This window comes from Triticum dicoccoides, chromosome 5B, assembly GCF_002162155.2.
Source record: "Triticum dicoccoides isolate Atlit2015 ecotype Zavitan chromosome 5B, WEW_v2.0, whole genome shotgun sequence".
Classification (NCBI taxonomy): Eukaryota; Viridiplantae; Streptophyta; class Magnoliopsida; order Poales; family Poaceae; genus Triticum; species Triticum dicoccoides.
In genome coordinates this window covers 110,298,521-110,308,698 of record NC_041389.1, presented here as the reverse complement: position 1 = coordinate 110,308,698, position 10,178 = coordinate 110,298,521, and positions in this window count along the sequence as shown.

Sequence of the window (10,178 nt, the reverse complement as noted above, 5' to 3'; positions counted from 1 at the left end):
GACTTCAAGACACTCGATCCGTCTAATATACTTGAGAGGCTCAATACACACGAGTTCCAGCTTTCTGAGAAAAGAGATATCTATGGTCCCAACTATGGTCGTACTCGCGCTTTGAAGGCAAAAGTTGTTTCCTCATCTGAAGAAGAATCTGACTGCAGTTCTGAAGATCCTGAAGACATTAGAAAGGAACTTGCTATGCTAGTGAAGAAGTTCCAGAAATTCACCAAGAAGAAAGGCTTCAGAAAGTCTTCACGATCTAGCTCAAGGAATGATGAAGCTTCCACCCATGACCACAAGAAGAGAACCTGCCACAAGTGCAAGAAACCTGGTCACTACATATCTGAGTGTCCACAGTGGGACAATGAGAAGAAGAAGAAGAAGAAGAGCAAGGAATATGATTCTGATGACAAGAAGAAGAAGAAATCCTCAAAGTCTTCTTCTAAGTCTTCTTCCAAGTCTTCATCATACAAGAAGAGCTCATCTGGCAAGGCTCATTTGGCAAGGAAATGGATTCAGAGGAGGAGTCTGCTTCTGAGGAGGCGGAGGTGGAGTCTGGAGAGCAGTCTGACCCTAGCGTTGCAAGTCTGGCTCTAGCCACAGCCTATGTTGCCAAGTCCATCTTCAACACTGAAGACAATGACTTCCACACCAACGCTGAAGCTGATAACGAAGACGATCCTACTCCCACCTACTGCTTCATGGCGCGTGGTGCCAAGGTAAAATCACGTGATGCTTACTTTCAAACATCAAGTGAAGATGACTCTGATTGTGAATCCAAACCCAGCTACAAAACACTTGCTAAAATTGCAACTGAACAACAAAAGGCTATGGAACATACTCAAAAACTGTTAGACAAAAGCGATGACCTATTGGATGCGGAAATGACCCGTTCACAGTCCTTAGTTGAAGATATAAAAAATCTTCATGCTAAGTACCAAGAACTTGAAAGTCGTCATGAAACGCTCTCAACTACTTATGAAAGGCTCTCCTATGATTATCTTCAAAGGAAGCAAGAGCTTGAGAAATTGAGAGCGGCTCATGAAGATCTTCAAAAAGTGAATGAGTCACTTCGCGCTCAACAGATCAGTCCTGCTCAGGATGGATTTGAACCACCATGTCTAAAATGCATTGAGCGTGATAACGCTACATCTGTTGCTGAATGTTCCACTGCTGCTACTGTTTCATTGTCTTCACCTACTGATGTGGTTACTAACCCCTCTGTGGAGGATACCACTGCTATTGCTGATGAAAATGCTATGTTGAAGACATTGCTTGAAACAGGGATGTATAAGAGTCTGAAAGGGCATCAGACACTTTGCGATGTCCTCAAAAAGCAGATTCTGAACCGAAACCCTAGGAAAGAGGGTGTTGGGTTCGAGAGGAAAATGAATGTTGATGGCTCGTACTGGAAGCCTGAGCAGTACCCCAAAACCACATGGGTTGCTGCAAAAGAACCTTCAGTGGACCCATCCACTTTGTCTGGCTTTACCTGTGCTAACCCTATTATCATTGATGAATCCTTTGATGCAAACTATGAGCTGTTCAAGAATCAGAATGGTGAAGTGTTTGCCAGGTACATTGGTACTAACTGCAGGAATGGACCACCTATGAAGAAGATCTGGGTACCTAAGCAGTACATTGAGAATCTTCCTGTGAATGTCGCCATGACACCACCAAGGAAGAAGACAAACCCCAGACCTATAGCTTCATATGGCTCAAAGGCTTCATATAGATACAGGACTCACTTGAGTCACCCTAACGCCAATGTTTTGCAGGGAAATCATACTCAGACTTATGAATATGAGCGTGTGTCTTCGAACCGCTATGTTCATAGGACTAAGAACTTTTCTGCTTATTCATATGAGTATCATTCTTCTCCTGCAAGGCTATTTGCTAGGGCTCCAAAGCCGAAATTCTCAGATGCTGCACTTAGACTCGTTGCTTCTAAGCCACCCCTGAAAATGTGGGTGGCGAAGAAGAATTAACTTTCTTTTGCAGAGAAAGGTCTCCAGCCTGCAATCAGAGGCATCCGATGCTATTGCTGGGGACCTAAAACACATTAAGGACGCATGATAAAATGTCATTCTATATACTTCATATATGAATCGCTTACCTGTCATACTATGTATCCTAATCTTGATCTAAGCTGTGACAATCCCTATATGCGCCAAATGCTTATGCTTCACAACACTCGTGTGAAGCCTATCCTCCTAACTTCAATGTAGGGTACATCACCAAAAGCTTCAGAATGGATTATGGACAGTGGATGCACAAATCATATGACTGGTGATCGGATTCTTCTCATGGACTCAACCTTACATCCATCCGACAAGAGTCACATCACATTTGCTGACACTGGTAAAAGCAAGGTATTGGGTCTAGGTAGAGTTGCAATCTCAAAGGATCAACACATGGATAAAGTTATGCTTGTTGAATCCCTTGGTTTCAACTTAATGTCTGTCTCAATGCTTTGTGACTTAAACATGATTGTGCTATTCGGAAAATATCGCTGCCTTGTACTAATGGAATCTAACAAGTCTCTAGTATTTGAAGGGTATCGAAAAGATGATCTATACATGGTAGATTTCTCAGTAGGTCCACAGCTTGCTGTATGTCTTCTTACAAAAGCTTCAGAATGCTGGCTCTGGCATCGAAGGCTAGGACATGCTGGCATGAGGAACTTACACTCTCTCGTCAAGAAGAAGCATGTCATAGGCATCGAAGATGTCAAGTTCAAGAAGGATCATCTGTGTGGTGCCTGCGAAGCTGGAAAGATGACAAGGGCAAAGCACCCCTCGAAGACAATCATGACAACATCTCAACCCTTCGAGCTGTTACACATGGACTTATTCAGACCTACTCACTACTCCACCCTCACAACAATTGCTTGTCTGTAGGGCTTCGTAATTGTTGATGACTACTCAAGATACACATGGGTGCACATAATTCTCTACAAGACTGAAGTGCAAGATGTCTTCAGACGCTTCGCCAATCGAGCAATGAACAATTATGGCATGAAGATCAAGCATATCAGAAGTGACAATGGCACTGAATTCAAGAACACCGGACTTGATCTGTATCTGGATACAATGGGAATCACTCATGAGTTCTCTGCTCCATACACACCTCAGCAAAATGGCATCATTGAGCGCAAGAACAGAACTCTCATTGAGATGGCTCGAACAATGCTAGATGAATACAAGACACCAAGAAAGTTCTGGCCTGAAGCTATTGATACAGCATGTCACATCATCAACTGTGTGTACATCCATAAGCTTCTGAACAAAACATCCTATGAGCTCCTTACTGGCAAGAAGCCAAATGTCAGTTACTTCAGAGTATTTGGAGCTAAGTGATGGATCAAGGATCCCCATCACAAGTCAAAATTTGCACCTAAAGCTCACGAAGGCTTCATGCTTGGCTATGGAAAGGACTCGCACTCCTACAGAGTCTTCAACCTTTATCTCTACAAAATCGTCGAAACTGTGGATGTGAAATTTGAAGAAACCAATGGTTCACAGAGAGAGATTCTGCCAAGTACACTAGACGAAGCTCCGCCCAGCGAATCTATCAAGCTGATGGGAACTGGTGAAATCATGCCCTCTGAAGCACAGCCTGAAGAGGAACTTATCATTTCTGCACCTAACCAACCTGAAGATAATGCTCAGACCGAAGACAATCCTCCCAATGATGACAATGATCAGCAAGAGCAAAGTCTTCGTCCAGTTCATCCTCGTGTTGCAAATGAAGTACAAATAGAGAAGATAATTGACAACATCAATGCACCTGGTCCACTCACTCGCTCAAGAGCAACACAGCTAGCAAACTTTTGTGGGCATTTTTCATTTGTGTCAATATCAGAACCCAAGAAAGTTGCTGAAGCCTTTATGGAACCTGAATGGATTCAAACTATGCAAGAATAACTTCAATAGTTCAAGCTGAACAATGTTTGGGAACTTGTCAAGCGACCTGACCCTCGCAAGCATAACATTACTGGAACAAAATGGATATATCGAAACAAACAAGATGAGCATGGTCAAGTTGTCAGAAACAAAGCACGTCTTGTGTCTCAAGGATATACTCAAGTTGAAGGAATTGACTTAGATGAAACATTTGCTCCTGTTGCTAGGCTTGAAGCTATTCGCATACTGCTAGCCTACGCTAATCATCACAACATCTTGCTATATCAAATGGATGTGAAGAGTGCATTTCTCAATGGCAAGATTGAAGAAGAAGTGTATGTCGCTCAACCACCTGGCTTTGAAGATCCAAAACATCCTGATATGGTGTACAAGTTAAACAAAGCACTGTATGGCCTCAAACAAGCTCCTCGTGCATGGTATGATACGATCAAAGACTTCCTGAAGAGCAAATGCTTCAAACCTGGATCCCTCGATCCCACACTCTTCACGAAGACATATGATGGTGAACTGTTTGTGTGCCAAATATATGTGGATGACATTATCTTCGACTGCACCAACCAGAAGTATAGTGATGAGTTTGGATACATGATGCAAGAGCAATATCAGATGTCCATGATGGGAGAGCTGAAGTTCTTCCTTGGTCTTCAAATTCGTCAGCAAAGAAATGGCATCTTCATATCTCAAGAGAAATACCTCAAAGATTGTCTGAAGAAGTTTGGAATGGAAGACTGCAAAGGTTACACGACGCCAATGCCAGCCAAACACCATCTTGGTCCCGACGACAATGGTAAAGAGTTCGATCAAAAGGTATACCGCTCCATGATTGGTTCTTTACTTTATCTATGTGCATCTAGGCCAGATATTATGCTTAGTGTTTGCATGTGTGCTCGATTCCAAGCGGCACCAAAGGAATCACATCACTTAGCTGTGAAGCGAATTCTTAGATATTTGGCTTACACCCCAACACTCGGATTATGGTATCCAAAGGGCTCAAAATTTGATTTGGTTGGATTCTCGGATGCTGATTATGCTGGTGACAAGGTGGATCGCAAGTCTACATCAGACACATGCTACTTTCTTGGTCGATCACTTGTCTGTTGGTCTTCAAAGAAGCAGAACTGTGTATCACTCTCAACTGCTGAATCTGAATACATTGCTGCTGGATCCTGTTGTGCTCAGCTTGTATGGATGAAGCAAACTCTCAAGGACTATGGCATCAACCTGAAACAAGTACCTCTCTTCTGCGACAACGAAAGTGCCATCAAGATAGCCAACAATCCAGTCCAGCACTCGAAGACAAAGCACATTGAAATTCGTCATCACTTTCTCAGAGATCATGTCATGAAGAAAGATATCGACATCATTCATGTCAACACTGAAGAACAACTGGCAGATATCTTCACAAAGCCCTTGGATGAGAAAAGGTTTTGCAAGTTACGGTGTGAGCTAAATATCTTGGAATCCTCTAATGTCCTGTGATCAAGCACACATCCTAACACTTATGCATGTTGATGACTTAGATGTGCAACACACAAAGTAATGGATATCTTCAATCAATGAAGACTTACACTCTGAGTGTGAATACATTAACATGGAATTTGACTTCGGAGTGCCACGATAATTGTGCGCCGTGTCTGGGTCTAATACTTCCTATACGGTGGGTAACGCCACCACCAAATTTCTCTGTTTGAAGTGTTTCACTCATGGCGTTATTTGTGCAATGACTTCGCATTTGGTTTGTCTTCAGTTTCAATCTGTCTTCATGATTTTCTGCACTATGATGATTTGATTGCCTTCTGATATATACATATACTAGTGTTCTGTCCTCTACAACATTCACTTATAGCTATGTCTTCAATTTGAATCTTTTAAACTAAGTGAATGTGATCGGACCCTAACCTCTCTATGCTTTCAATCTCAAACTCTATCTGTCCAAATCATATGCATTCTATTGAAACTGTCGAATGTCTTCTCTGCGTCCTAGTCAGCAGAAGGCACAGAGACAAACATTAAGTCTTTTTAAATAACTCATCTTTATTGTTGAAATCCGGAGAAGCCGAAACAACCATCCGACATGCCTGGAGGGCGTGGGAACGTGGGACAACTCTGAGTATGTTGCATGCTTGCCACGTGCCCCTCAGATGTGAACCGCCAGGGGCACCAGCGTAATTGCGCTGTGCCGCACACCTACTTATAAATACTTGTCCCCTGCGGTAAAGAAATCCTTCTTCCACCTCTCCACCTCGTCAAAACCCTAGCATCACCGCTAGCTCTCGACGACGCCGGCGACGAAGCGCTTAGCTGCCGCGACTTCTCCGACGCCGTCCTCACGCCGGCCACGGACATTGTCCTCTCCGCCGTCGCCGTAGGTGTCCTCCGTCGCCAAGTTAGGGCACGGTGGATTGAACTGCTCGGTCTCCTATTCATCTCATCTAGCAGTTCTTCGTGCGGTAATTATAACTCTATTTTAGCACCTTTTTGATCTTCATAGATTCATCCTAGCTACCAAAAGTGGTTTCTTCCTATACAATGTTAGATCTATTCTGTCTGCATCTCATACTGCCTAGTCTATTCACTTGAATTACATGTCTAGTTTGATTCCTCACTTGTACTTATTAACGGATTCGTACAAATCTGGAACCAACTCACATCACATAAGTGAATGTCTTCGCATCACGAGGTCAATGTCTTCAAACTAATTTATCTTCAAAATCTTCTGAGAATGCATATGACCTCTTCCCCTTCCCTCGCATCTCTAATGCTGTCACAGGTACATGTCGTGGGAGAATCCCTTGGTTCTCATAGTCTGCATTCGTTTGCAGAATATTTATAGCATCATATTAACTCTCCTGAAGCCAGTTCCTGCCTGACCAGCAAGCGTAAGTCTCTGAAGCCATTGAACATATTGAAGCCATTCAGTTTGAAGTTCATGGCTGCAGAAAAATCAGCAAGGAAGGGTGGCAGACAGCGCCGAGAAGGAACATCCAAAGATCTGCCTGATGACCTAGCAGAGCTCTACAAGACAGATACTGAAGAGACTAATCATCAGTGAAAGACACGAATCCAATGGATTCAACGCTATTGGGCTGAAGAATGGTTCAAGTACAAGTTTGTGACCAAGGAATATGCAGAGAAGAATGCTATCAAGAGACCTTGGGGTGATATTCTCTATCGAGGCCTTCAACCCAAGAATAGAGCTGAAGCTATTGCGCAAGGCTTCTATCCTTGCATGGTCCATGGACCTCAGCCTGAGAACGCCAATCCCACATCATTACTCTGGTGTCGTGACGATGCTCTCTTCAAGCGCAACTTTCAGTATACCAAGGCTTCGGCCAAGGCAAACAAGAAGTCATTGGGATTAGACTTCAACTCTGGTCCCTCTGCTCCCCGTGCTGATGGCTCCCGTGATGCAGAACCTAATGTCATCGTCCCCTTCTCCAACCTTGATGGCCTCATCACCTACATCTTGGTCCAGGGTGCCAGAGTAGATCATTCTGATAATGATGCTGACACTGATGAAGCCCCAGCTCCTCCTCCGAAGCCGCAGAAGCAAAAGAAGCCAAAGGCTTCAAGATCAGCTGCACCTCCAAAAGCTTCTCGTGCGAAGCCACTGGCCACTGCACCTCCTGAAGATCAATCTCGTATCTCCAAGAAGACGGAGAAGAAAAAGCAAATTGTTAGGCATACTGATCAAACCTTGACTCCTGCCGCCATTCTGCGTGAAGAACCCATTGATCTGTCCAGTGATGAAGATCTTGCAGATGATGCCCTTGAGCAACTGATAAAGAGCAAGGAAGAAGCAGAGATCTTCAACAACCTGCCTCTCTTTGATGTGGCAATCATCCATAACTTCATTGATGAGTGGTTTGACACACCAAATCTCAGCTTTGAAGATCTGCAGCTTCCCATTGGCCTCAGCGTCTCCTTCAATGGCGCCATTGCTTCCGAGCTAGCTCTCGCTCAGCGCATCGTTGAGCTGAAGAACAAGATTGACTATGAAAAGGCTCAGTTCAAGAAGCATGTGGCGAAGCTCAGTGTGCAAGATGTCAGAAACTTCAAGGTCATGCTGCATGAGCTTAAAGAAGCTTTTCTTAAGAAGCGTGAAGAAGCTCAAGGCTCCGTGAGCGCATGAAGAGTTTGGCTGATAAGTGTGTGCTTGCCTATAATGAAGCAGAGAAGCGCAAATCTCTTGGCCGTCCTGGCATTGACCCCAGGATGGCTGCAAAGAAGAAGAAGCCATCTACCGTTCCACCTGCGCCTTCAAGTCAAGAAGCCCCTCGCATTATCTTCCCAAGCAGCATGACTGGCTCGAAGCCAAAGGTCCTGTCAACCGCTTCAGAACAGAAGAAGACGAGGGCTGCCGAGGCTGAAGCCAGAAAAAGGAAGAATCCTGAAGCCTCTGATGTTGCTCCCTCCAAGAAGAAGCGCAAGACCAAGAAGACTAGGGCTGCTCCCACAGAGTCCTTAGTTGTTGAACCCATTTCAGTGGTTCGCCCTGCGTCAGAACATCAAGAAAGAAGGATGATAGTTCATGAGCCTGCTTCCACAGAGGCTCATGAAGCTGAAGATATTCCAGCAGCTGAACCCACCGCTGCTGAAGACATTGGTCAAGATGACAATGTTGAAGATGATGAAGTTCTTCCTCAGATTGAACATAATGTGGTATCATCGCCTGTTCTTATGAATAGTGAACTCATCAGCATTGGTCGTCCTCTGACGTCAACTGCTCAGGATGCATTGTGGGCTGATCACCCACAGCAACAAGACTCCCCAAGTACTCCCCAACAAAAACAACAAGCTACACCACCCGTGCAAGAAGAAGATGAAGACTTTGAGGCCCAGCCAACTCCATCTCCAAAGGCGATGCCTGCATTTCGCAGGCTTCGCAAAGGACAAAGGCCTCAAGTCCCTTTGTCGAGCGTTCCAGAAGGAGTAGTGCAACACCAACCTGTTGCACGTCAAGTATTTTCTGAGTCCACTCCAACTGTGAATGTCTCTGTGTCTGAAGCCCTAGCTGCTGAAGACATTTCGGCTGCATCAGCCGATGAAAGACAAGAAGACGTACGTATCCCTACTCCCCCCGCTAATGAAGAAGCTGTTCCTGATGTGAACGTGCCAGTGCCCGACCCTCCTGTTCATCAAGTGGAGGTTGAAAATGTTGAAGCTGCCACCACCAACGCCAATGAAGCCAATGACATAGTCGTGGCTGAAGCTAATGTGGAGCTTGCACCAACCAGTGTGCCTGAAGCTAATGAGGCCACTGCTCCTAAAGCACCTGTTGTGCAGCCTGAAGCCTCAGCTGTTGCCACTGCTCCTGTTCCGCCACCAAGGCCCCATACAATTGAGCAAGCATACAGTCATGGTCAGCTAACCACTGTCCGATGGCCCATTCTGGTACCTCCGCCTACTGCCTCTAGTCCCCAATTTGATTATCATATTGAGCATAGGCCTCAGGTCCAGAAGCCAAAGACAAGACTGCCAAGGTTCCCAGGCACTGCTAATTCTACAGGGTCCTTCAATGCCAATGGTTTCAAAAGCCACAATACCTTCTTTGACAGCGCCAAGAACCCCTACTCAAAGCCAAGAATATCATCTGATCGGTTCTGGAGCTATCAGCAGAGAAGCTATTACTCCTGCGTTCTATATGATCAAGGGCGCATTTTCCCTCATATGCGCCTCGACACTGAAGCCATTGTTGGACTGCCGTGCTTAGAAGAAGCACTTGACTGCTTTCGTGATGCTGGCCTGCTCAGCTTTGTGACTGACAAAGAACACTGGAGTGAAGAACTATTGCTTCAATTCTATGCTACCCTACACATTCGCGGCTACAACAGAGATATCAAGACATGGGTTCTTGAGTGGATCACCGGAAATGTTCATCATGAAGCCAAAGCTCTGGATATCATTGAGCTTACAGGCCTAGCCACTCCTAGAGAGCTATATGAACCTGATTGTCAACTACACCGCAATGCTTTGGAGAGCATCTTCCATAAGCCAGAACCCAACATGAGCCAGATGTTGAGCATGATGAAGCCTTTGCCATCTGACGCTGAATATCCAACAGAGTTCTTTGTTGACGACCTTGAGTATCTGCCACGAACAATATATCATATTATCAGGCGAACTCATGGCCTATCAAAGGACATTCATCAGCGGCCAAGCTTGAAGGAGCCATGAAGACTTTGGTCTTTTACATTCTCAATGGCATCAGCTTCAATACTCAAGAATTCTTCATCAGGCAACTTGCTACTTCTG